Source organism: Pipra filicauda, unplaced genomic scaffold (genome assembly GCF_003945595.2).
Source record: "Pipra filicauda isolate LSUMZ 115617 unplaced genomic scaffold, ASM394559v2 scaffold395_size657635_pilon, whole genome shotgun sequence".
NCBI lineage: Eukaryota > Metazoa > Chordata > Aves > Passeriformes > Pipridae > Pipra > Pipra filicauda.
In genome coordinates this window covers 5,689-17,498 of record NW_024104526.1, presented here as the reverse complement: position 1 = coordinate 17,498, position 11,810 = coordinate 5,689, and the positions used below count along the sequence as shown (strand labels likewise).

The 11,810-nt window shown below is 42.7% G+C and overlaps 1 long non-coding RNA gene across 1 annotated transcript; it reads left to right on the top strand.

The window, feature by feature from the left end:
- The first annotated feature begins 1,916 nt into the window (after positions 1-1,916).
- On the top strand, positions 1,917-3,455 carry LOC120323981. Its single transcript, XR_005564948.1, has 2 exons — positions 1,917-2,295; positions 3,174-3,455. It is a non-coding gene; the product is annotated as an uncharacterized LOC120323981 (long non-coding RNA).
- The last annotated feature ends 8,355 nt before the right edge of the window (positions 3,456-11,810 follow it).

Here is an 11,810-nt window from a genome sequence, read left to right as displayed (position 1 = left end):
CATTAATTTGGATAATATCCATTCATCTCACATAAATAGCTTCTAGCAGCTTCTTTAATTTAACCTTGCTTTTAACCTTCTTTTTTTCCCTGTCACGCAACCAGTAATTCAGTGCTCACAAATGACCTCCCGTGCCATGGTCATGCCATAACAATCAATGGTTGGGGTTTCATAAAACAGATTAAATTCTACAGCAGTGGCTTCTGTGAATCAGGAGAATGTGTTCCTTTTAGCTGCTCAGAGTTAATCTTTGATTTTTAGCTGAGTGCACTGCGTTGGAAAGAGTAAACTGGGGACACATTGTATTTTTGTTATGTATTTTTGTTACTTACATGGCTGAAATGGAAATAGAGCCATAGCATCCATGGCACTAAAGCTGACTTTTAAAGATTTTTGCCTCTTATCTCAATACTTAAAATAATATGTGAGGAGAAACTTTCCATGACAAAGTGTTTCTGTATAAATTTTGAGATTATTACATTATACTCTAATGATTATACTTTCTACCTTGTGTCACATCAGATCAGAACGAGGCAGAGCTGAGGATAATGTTCCCACAAAGATTTAGAGGTGGCAGATGATTCCTAAGTAAAAAATTACCTCCATCACAGCAAATCACATAACATGTTTTGTTCAACACTAAATTATTATTCACCATTTAAATTAAGGATTGCAAGGGAAATTCATTCTGAGCCTTTTCCATTTCCCTCATATTCACAATTTGGCTAATGAACCAAGAAACCAATTAGTGAAACATCTCAATTTATAGCAGGTTGAGGTAATCCTTAGCCAGGGCACAGTTAAAAATCCTGCACTGTGAAAGGAAGACTTTTCATCTTCAGAAACAGTGCTGGGGAGTTAATGAGCCCTCTTGAAACAGAGCATCAGTGATGCCATTTATGGCTGCCCCATCCCTGGAAGTGTCCAAGGCCAGGTCAGAGCAACCTGGGCTAGTGGAAAGTGTCCCTGCCCATGGCAGGGGGGTGGAATGAGATGAGCTTCAAGGTCCCTTCCAACCCAAACCATTCCATATTTCTATGATTCTTTACAGATTTTATGATCCACAGCTAAATCCTTCTTAATAGGTGTCTCAGGTAGTTTCTCTAATTATACATAAATGGCTCATTAAAGGGACAAAGAAACAGGAGATGGACTCTAGACCTGAGATTCAGAAGTGTATTTTCCTGTTCCCAGAACAAACCCATTAGCTGGGTGGAAGCGTGGGGCAGGGAAACAATAGAGGGCTCATAGGATGAAAGAAAGCACATAAAGGAATAGGGAAGGCAATCCACTGCTCGAAGGAATTCTTTCCTCAAGGAGCTGCTCATGCATTTAGGACAACAAAAATGTTAATGTACTTTAATAAAGTACATTAAAACAAAAGAGCCAGGAAGTGCAGTCAAGACATTCCCTCTGCTGTTGTCAAACCAGAGGAGGTAACACGGAATACAGCCTTGTTTGCTAAACCCTATCTCTTCCATGAGGTTTCCATCCCATTGCCACCTGTTTTTTAACAGTGTTATCACCCTTGGTCAAACTGATTAAGTAGATATATTTTTTCCTGGAGAGGATTTGTGCACAAGTGCCAGACATGAATCAACTGCTTATTCCTCTATTAAACTGAGTCAAATCCTCACATCCTTACCCAGGACTCTAAAACATTTCCCACCTCCCAACCTCCCTACCATTTCTCTCATACCTCAATCCATGACATCACAAAGCCAAATCCATTCCCACCTCTCCAGACATCAGCCCAAATGCAACTAACTGGGGTGTCTCAGAGGGGGAGACACCTGAGCTGGAAGAGGGGCAAAGTCATAGGAGTATACAGGGATCTCTAAAAGGTATGGAATTTTTTGGAGGTACTGCCTGAATGGAGGTATTTATCTCCTGCAGCTCAGTTAAGCACTTCCATAAGTCATTTGGGAACAACTCATCCCATATTCCAGTAGCTCTGTGTGTGCACTTCACAGTTTCCCAGGTTTGGAGGAATTTCATTTCAACAGGAGAGCACTTCCAGAGATGACCCTCTGCTGATACCCTTTCTGGCAATCAGGCTGTGCAATCCCAGCTGGAAAAGCAGAGAAGCAAGAGAAGGGAAACACTTACAAGGGAAGTGGAGCCTGCTTGACATATTTGAGTGTCAGGGTTGGACACGATTCAGGAATTGTGTGTAGACACACTCAGATCACTACAAACAGCAAGTGCAAGGAATGATTGGAACTACTCAGACATTATTGAGCTGCAATCAACTAATCTCTTGGGAAAGAAACCAGGAGTCACGAACAGCTTAAGGTAAATGTGAGAAGAGGGAAAAAGGAAAACAAGGATTAGGCTGCGTAAGGAACAGAATGCAGTATGGAAAGTACAGTAGCAATAATATAATCTAGTGATGTCCTTAAGTGTTGTGTCTAGTACTGATTTGTGCCTGTGAAATTTTAAGAGGACCTAAGTTGATTAGGTATATTTGTTATTTTAATCCTTGATGTACTAGGTACTCCTATAGCAACAATTTGGGAATGGCCAATAAGCATAGGAAGCTGGTTTTTTAAACTCAGTGCCATCAATAACCACAATTTGGCCAAAAAAATATTTAATTGAAATGCAATAAAGAGCTCATCTGAGGCTTGGACTCGGTTTGATGCTGGGTGGTAGAAGTTCAGCCCCTCCCTTTTCCTTAGAATACTAAAGAAAAAGGAGAATGAACTTGACTTTATGTACAGCAGTGGTAATTTATGAGAAGCATGAGACAGTAATTGAGCCAGGAGTAGAAGTGGAAGTCTCCTGTGACAGCCTGTAATTGTCAGAGCTCCAGTGAAATGCAGCAGACACGGATCAAGTAATATTTTGAATGCCTGGATGTACTTGCATCAAACCTGGCCTCCAGACCTCTGGAGATCTGCTTCTCACTGCAGTTTCGTCCTTCCACTTTCATACAGAAAACATTACCTATACATCTTTCTGGTTATTTCTCCACTTTATGCTGAAAATATTTCATATAGAAGTGCATAAGAATTTCCATCCCCTTAGCAACTGGGAGACTCCTGCTTGAAGCAGTGATGGGAAGGATGGGGCTCTGGGAATGTTAGAGGCAAGCAAGGATTCTGTGGGTGTGAAATTGTTGGCAATTATGTCTGATCACTGGCTGCACATGTTTTGCTGAATGTGTTCAGACTTACTGTGGAAATTGGCCTGAAGTATTACGGAATTTTGGAAACCCTGATTAAAATAAATGGCGTTCAAGACACTTGTACTGCAGAGAGACTCTGGAGTCCAGGGAGAGCTCTGTATGAGCAGGATGTGTCAGACACCAGAACAACGAATTAAAGAAAGGAATCGGCTCAGGAAATATTATTGCTGGTTTCTGAAAACAAGCTGAGACGCAGTTGCTACCTGAGGAGCACAAAGGGGAAGAGAAAGAACATGGGAAGTAATAAAGCAGAACTTGGATGTAAGAGGCAGAGCGGCTCACTGAAGATCCCAACAGTACATGAGCACAGGTGATTGAGACTAAATCACTCCACGACCCTCTAGGCTGGGAGGGTTGGAAAGGCAGTACCAGCACGTGAGAAAATCCCCCTTCCTCACTCTTCCCTTATCCGCCTCTCCCAGACCCAGGGCAGGACTTCATTTCCCACCCTGTAAAACGCAGGCAGCAGCCCAGGTTTCCTTGCAGCTCACTGAGCTGTTCCTCAGGTTTCTCCCTGCTGGCTCTTTCTGACCTTTCTGCTTCCCAAGCTCCTGGAAGGAGCCACTGAAACAGCTCTTTCACTTTCCACAAGCCTATCAAGCCTGCATTCAGCCCTGTTCCCTTGGAGGCTTCCACAAGCCTTCCCAGTGCAGTCCTGTTCAATCTGCAAGAGGTTTGCAGGGAATGACAAAACTTAGGAGTCAGACTTGCCTCAAACAGGCACTGCAGGAATCATAGAATCCCAGAATGGTTTGGGGTGGAAGGGACCTTAAAGACCATCTCATTATACCCCTCTGCCATGGGCAGGGACACCTTCCACTAGCCCAGAGTTCCAGGAGCTGTGCTCCTGCCCTGTTGCATCCCTTGCTCCTTGTTCCAGCCTCACAGGGTGAAAGCAGCATTGGAAATGCAAGTGAAGGCCCTTCTCACAACCCCCCACGGGCCCTGAGCAAGAAAATCCCCCCTGGTTTTATGGAAGAGGGCTCAGAGACCCCTTTACAAGCCCTTTTATCTTTCCACCTGCAAGAGAAAAGGGACCTGCAGCGGTGTTTGGCTCCCGCATCCTCCTCCCACGTACAATAACCAAGCCAGCCCACATTTCCCACAGGACAGAAGTACATGAAAGCTATTTCTAATAACTCAGCTGCTGGTGGAAGGCTTTGTGTGCTGCTGAGGGAGGTTTTGGCTGTGGGCAGGATGGCAGCACAGAAATTGTCATCAACCACTCAAAGGGGAGTCAAGAGACCAATGCAAAACTCAGTCTCCTGCCTCCACAGAGGACACAAAAAGAAGATGAAACACTATTTAATGGTCTTGTGGTGCCACTGTGAATGTAGGTATGAAGGAGACATAAGTGTGGTTGTATCAGGGATGACTCCCTGGGCCATGGCTGAATGTTGTGTTTAAGGCACATCTTCGGCCCTTTGGTGGAGGAATAGGTTTTTTTCCCAAACATAAAAGTACTTCTCCTTTGAGCACAGAAGCATTTCTCTGCTACCTTGCCCATAAACATTTGGATTAAGCTGCTGTTCTAAAATGTTTCTAGGTAATATCATGACAGTTTCCTTTAAAGAGTTGTATTTCACAGCTAAACTGCTGGCTTTGTATTTCAAAATCTCAGCTACAAGGTTCCGCAGATTTTGGAGGGTCTTCAGGATTAATGTGCTAAATTTCTGCCTCTCATACTCTCATATCTGCTTTTTTCACTCATCCTGCTCTGAGGCATTTCTCCAAGAAGGTGATTTTCCTTCCTGCTCTGGCAGAAAATGCATTGGAGTTAACTAATTAAGTACAGTTTTACTGTACATCAAATATCAGTAATAATATCAGGCAGTAACGTTATGTCGGCTGTGAGAACAGGTTGCAAAAACATCATGCCTGTCATACATCACTGGGATAATGATTTGATGCATCTGTGCTGTTAAATCCTTCCTTGGCAGTGATTAGCAAGCAACAGGGTCTGGCAAGTATCTATGGGAAAGAGGATTCTGTAATGGTGAAGGCAGGGATCCTCCCCCATGGGCTGTCCTTCCCTGGGTTTCTCCCAGCCACAAAATCTAGTGTGTCCCAGAATTTCAAGATCTAATCTCACCAATCCTAAACCAGTTTACGTTTTTATAGATGCTTTTATTTTTTTCCCTCCCAAAGAATCCCCGAGTCCTTCACAAGCTACAATCATAGAATGATTCAAATTAAAGCCTTTCTCGAGTTTAGCTTTAATTCTGGTGGAATTAATCTCATTGAAGACATATTGATAACTTGCCTTCACTACCCATTTCAGGGAGTAAAAAAAGGGAAATCTTAGCTAAGCAAAACAGCAAAATATCCACTGACAGAGGAATCTGTGAGATGCTCAAAATGCAGTGCATGCAGCCAGTGTTTCTCCTCAAGTGCAGAGAAATGAATAAAGAGATTTTTTTGTGAACAAAGATCACAAAACTATCTTGGAGCATGTAAAACCCAATACCCTGCTCATCAAGCTGTGATCTCTACCACATGTATAATACCTATGGTTCTCAATGACCCACTTGTCTTCTAATGTCCACAATTTCCAAAAAATAGTAATGAAAAGAGGCAAAAAATATTAGTATAATAATAGAAATATAAGTATAATAATATATATAAAAAACCCCTAGACATAACCTCCTATAAATTGCCCATGGCCAGGTTCACTTGGGCACTGGGGGATGCAAACACAAGACTCACATCCATCTCCATTAATATTTTTAGTCAAAGGTTAAAGAACAGTAAAACAAACTAAGCTGTCAGAGAAAATACATATTAGCATTTAGATTAACAGTTATTATCTCCATTTCCCATCACCAGACAACAGTGAAATGTGTGAAGATGGTTTTAGATATTTTTTCAGAGAGGTTAAGGGGTCCCTGAATTCAAAGGGCTGGAAAACACTGGCCTGTGAGATAAATGGCACCGGCTCTGGCATGTGCTGTGTACCCAAAATACATCTGGACTCTAGCTGGAATTAAAATTCATATTGCAGCAGCAATTAAAAGACAGAAGTAGGTCATGAGCTGTTGTTCAAGGCAATATGCAGAGAGAAAAAGAAGACTGAAAGAGGAAAAAAAGGGGAAAAACTGAAGCAGGCAGCATTTGCCTTAAAAAAAATTCAGCCTTGAGAAATTCTGAAATAAAAGATAACAAAAAGAGGATAAAATAGGGAAATAAGAGTTTGGTTTATTTAGCTACGGGTTCACCAGGCAAAGGTTGTTGCCAGTAGGCAGTTCTCAGGCTGCATAATGACATCAACTCTTTTATTCCACATGGGAAGGATTGTACAAGAGATCCATCCTCAATGCCCTCTCTGTATATCACACCCAGTGCCACAATGCACACTGGAGTGTCCACATCCAATTCCAGACAAAGAAAGTGAGAAGGAAATCCCATTTCTTCCATTCCCTTTTTAAAAATGGAGATATTTTGTGCAGTTACCTGCAGGTTGGCACAGACCCTCCCTGCAGACAGCTCCTCTGCTTTTGCAGTACTGCACAGTATCACTAATGAAGGTCAGGAATTTACTGGGTGTCTCATTTTTATTCAGTCACATGAGCAAAAAGATAGTTGAACAAAATTTTAGCAAAGTGAGAACCGGACACATAACGTTGATTAAACCTTGTTTTCAGTATAATCTACCCTTAAAGGTGACCTGTTAACAAAAACTTACTACACACACAGAAAAATACCCCCTTCCTGTAAGGCTTTGCAGAGGAACATTGCCCGTTAAAGTTTGATATTATTGAAAAAAAATTAAAAATAACTTTCAATGCTCCTCCTCGGCACCCAAAAAGCATCAGTTGGTGGTTTCAGAAGACACAGCAGGCAGAAGAGTGTAGAGAGCATGTCTCTGTGTGTGGCCATGGGCTGTGCCTTGTCCTGCTTTCCCATGGGAACTCCCAAGGCAAGCCATGCCAGGTATCTTCCCAATCTTCCCAGACGTTTTGTACTCGACCTCCCAACTTTATTTTATATGTTTGCATTGCTAAGAGACACCCGAAGTCTAAATCAATGAAGTATAAAAATAAATGTAATCCATTTGAAATCCAAACAGATTTGAAGCACAAACCCCGAGGTGCTCCAGAGCACCCACAAAGACCTCCAAAATCATTGAGTCCAACCTTTGATCAACCCTAACCCTGACAAAGAGAGACATGAGAACGTCATGTCAGTGATCACAGAAAACACCTCTTTCATATGCAGTTTGAATGCACCATAAAAAACAACCCAGGCTGCTCCACCTGGCTGCACACGTGATTTTTGATACCAAATGAGCTGAACCCTTCTAGAGCACATTTTGGCCAAGTTTTAAGGACTTTTCAATAAATTTGCATGAAGATATTGTGCAGCCAGTGTTACCTTCTGCTCTGTCTTCTGCTGCTAAAAACACTTGTCTTTTTCCATATGATTATCCTGTGCTATACTACAGACACAAGGGAAATTGTATCCACATTCTCTTAATTCTTCATCTTCCAAAAGATGGCAAAAGTAAATGGCAATAATTTCATCCTTGTTTACTGTATGTTTGTTCTGCACCATTATGTGCTCTGTCCCTTACAAATCCTGCACTGATGGTCTTGAATCATCAGGAGAGGTTTGTATAAAGGCAGCAAAGGCATATTTTCAGTTGTCTGTGATACATCCCTATGCAGGAACTTAATTATTAATGGTAACATACCATCAACAAGACACAATGCTCAAAGAGAGCTGTTTATACTTTGCACAGAGGGGAGGAAAGTTAATCCATGTTCAAAATAGTGGTCATTGCATATTCCTGACAGTAGTTTCCCAAAATTTTCCCAGCTGCTCCCAGTGGAGTGTCAGGTGTGTGACTGACGTGTTACACAGGACTGTGATTAATGAGTGTTGCACATCACTGATGGAAATCTGAGGCATGTTTGAGCCTGGAACCACACACAGAGAGAGGTTTGAGTGTGACTGTCCTCTGCTCACCTCTCCCTCTCTGCAGAGATACAGAGGCAGAACTGTCTCAAGAAACAAGAGCAATGTTTCAACACCCTTGAAACCTGCCCTGGGGGGACACTGGTGTGGGTTATGCTGGACCACAAACAGGGTAAGGACTGTTACTAACTCTGCTCCTCCAGGCCTGGCTGCTCTCAGACTGGGATTTACAGCAAAGGAACACATGGAGAACCAGTAAAAACCTTTATTTTAAGAATGTGCATTGCAGTTTCACCTGTGCTGTTGCCATACGTTAAAGTGCAACATGTACAGTCACACCAGCACAGCTTTTCCACTTCGAATCACAGAATCCTTGAGGTTGGAAAAGACCCCCAAGATCATCGAGTCCAACCTGTGGCTGATGCCCACCTTGTCACCCAGCCCAGAGCACTGAGTGTCATGTCCAGTCATTCCCTGGACAGCTCCAGGGATGGGGCTCCACCACCTCCCTGGGCATTCCTCGTGGCTTCTGCCACTAGGAAGCTGCTGATAAGCCTGTAATTAAGGTAGTTATGTTGGTTTAATCTTCTGTTAAGGTTAAAGGCCAGAGTGATTCATCCACAACATGTTGTGGTTCCCTTCTGCTGTGACTGTTCCCCGGTCACACACACAGGGCACTGCTGTCCCCAAGGTCCTACACACAGCAAACATGGCAATTCCCATCACAAGGACAGGCTGGACCACGGGACACATCTTCCTCTCCACAGCCAGTGTCCACACCATGCTATGTTAGATGAAGTTTGCCACGTGGCTGTGACCTGGGGGACCAATCAAGTCATTGGCTGATATTCCCAGGACCACACTCACAGACCTTGCTCAATCCAGACCCTGTGCAGGCTGCACCCTGGCTTTTCCAGTCCTCCTGCTTTCTCTGCCACAGTTTCTCAGCTGCAAAACGACAGCCAGAATATTTCCTCTACCTGGGCTTTAAAACTTGCCTTTTATTTTGTGCAGTATTTGGATTTAGAACTGAATGTTGGTATTGTTTCAAATATCATCTAACTACTATTTATGCAACTTTTTCAGTGGGAAATCTGAACTCGTGCTTATGTTGATGCAGCAAAGACCATCCACCAGAGCAACACCCATAGCCAGGCAAAACAGCCACGATGCACTGCTGGTGTGTCACCAACCCCAAAGAGCAGCAAAATACATCAACATTCCCTTGGGAATGCTGTCAAACCGTGCAAAACCTGTTATTACCATCCCTTCCAACATGCACACCCAGAAATTTGCTCTCACAGAGATTCTAACCCATGGAAATAGCTGAGACTACACATCCCCCCACCTTGTGTGGGAAGCAGGGAGACATGAGCATCCTTTAATCCTGGAATCAATCAGGTTGGAAAAGACCTCCAAGATCATCCAGTCCAACCTTCAACCAAATACCACCAACTCCAACCCTAATGAAGAGAGACATGAGAATGTCATGTCAGTGATCACAGAAAACATCTCTTACACACATACACACACAAAAAAATCCAACTCAGGCTGCTCTACATCACTGCCCACATGATTTTTGACACCAAATGAGCACATTTTGGCCAAGTTTTAAAGACTTCTCGATAAATTTGCATGAACAACCACCTCTAAAATTCACAAAAGGTAGAAAAATTTAAAATAGGCACTTGACCTCTGCCCGTTGCCAGAGGGAGATCTTTAAACAAAAATAGTTGCCTGTGAGTTTTTTTATAAAATTCAATAAAGGAGAATGGATGGATAAAAAAGTACCCTCCAAACTGTGGTTATGAAATACAAGTTGATGTGCTACCAATGCTTGTGGGATTCTCCAAGATTAGGAATTGACCACAGGGGCAGGGTTCAGGGGACAGAAGGGGACTTGCCTGGAGAGACTTAATGCTCCTGCTGGGATTCTGTATGGAGTAAGAGAAAGGAAATGCTGCTGCCAAGGACCACTCCAGTCTCTCCCTGGCAGCAGCTGCCAGTCTGGCCTTCCAGCTTCTTGGCACTGGGGACATTTTACTGCCTCCAGCACCCTCATGTCCATGAGAGCCATGTAGTCTCAGCACTAAACTGTTCCTGCATCCTATCTCTGTGTAAATAGACACTGAGAATCCACTATACCTCATTTCCAAATATAAATGACCAAAATCTTCACCATGTCTTTGCTAAAATCTTACAGCTGATGAAAGAAAATCAGCTCATTTTTGACATCCCACTGCAGCCAACAAAAAGCCAAAAGCGTACTTAATACCAACTTCACTTAAGTTTTTTATGCCATCTGGAACTGTTGCATTTTTACTTCACTTCTATTTTGGTCCCTTCAGGGTGCACACAAGAGAAGATTCCACCACAGGAAGCACCTTAACACAGCAAGGACTGCAAAGGGTGACATCCATACCCACACCACCACTGCTGGCAGCAGCACAGGCACAACTCCACGGCTTGCAGGGCACCACGAGCTGTTCATGACTATTTATACTTCTCAACCCCATTGTGCTGAAAGCTTTTAAGTAATTAGTTTCCCTCATTAACAGATGCACTGCCTGGGGAAGGGCACACAGGTGCTCCCAAGCCTCATCCTGGATTACAGGGCAGCAGGACACGGGCTGGAAGGGGAGAGCTCAGAAATGCTGAGCTGGGCTGATAAAAACGGGCAACACAACCCCCACATCTAAATAAAAACGGGTTATTTGCACAGCAGAACTGCAGGTGTTATTTTGGCAAGACCACAAACCATAACAGCAGCAAAAACATTCACAGGACGTTACCACAAACCCCATGTATTGAAATCAGATAAACAGTATTTATCAATATCTCCTTTAAGAGATACTTAAGAGATATCAGGTGTCACAGGGGTTTTTTGCTCAAGTTGCAAAAAAAACCCCCTAAAAACCCCACGAAGTTTATATATCTCATGGACCAAAAGTGATTTGCAAATGTGGTCAACAGGGTGAGCAGCGCTATTCCACAACTCTAATAAAACTCGTGGGGTTTGTACCTTCTCCTTGACACATCTAATCCATTATTCCATTTTTCTCTTTCATACTTTCAGAGGGAAAACCGGACATTTGGTAAAGTCTAATTTAATATTATTATCACTAATGCATTCAAACACATCACTAAAACTCGTGTTGCTAAAATTGCACTGCAGACAAAACCAGGTGAAACACTGTTATCTCCCTGGAAAAGCTGGGCCTTGTGCTACAGCACCTACTGATGGGAGGCTATTCAAAGCAACAGGATTACTTTTCTGAATAAGGATTACTCCCATGATTAAGGAGTGCAGGATTACATCCATTGTTTGCATATCTCCTGTTGTTTACACATCCCTATTTTCACCTCTTGGATTGGTTTTTTTCCCTTAAAACACAGGGCTTTTAATTACTGTCAGCACTAGATATCATTATGCTATACTTTTATCCCTTCAAAATTTTGACTGGTTTTTGGATGCAAAATAAAATGCCTTTGTGATCAAAACAAAGAAAATAAAGCAGAAGCAGCAGAATCTGGACTCTGCAATTAAAAACAAATAAAAAAGAGAGAGAGCCTTGTTATCCACAATTGACTCATTCATGATTCATTTCACGTTCATGCTCCTACCCGTGGCCTCTGCTCTGGGGAGCTGATTGTTTTTATATCAGTTTTTTAATTGTGCCAAATACTGAGTTACCTGAGAGCTCTC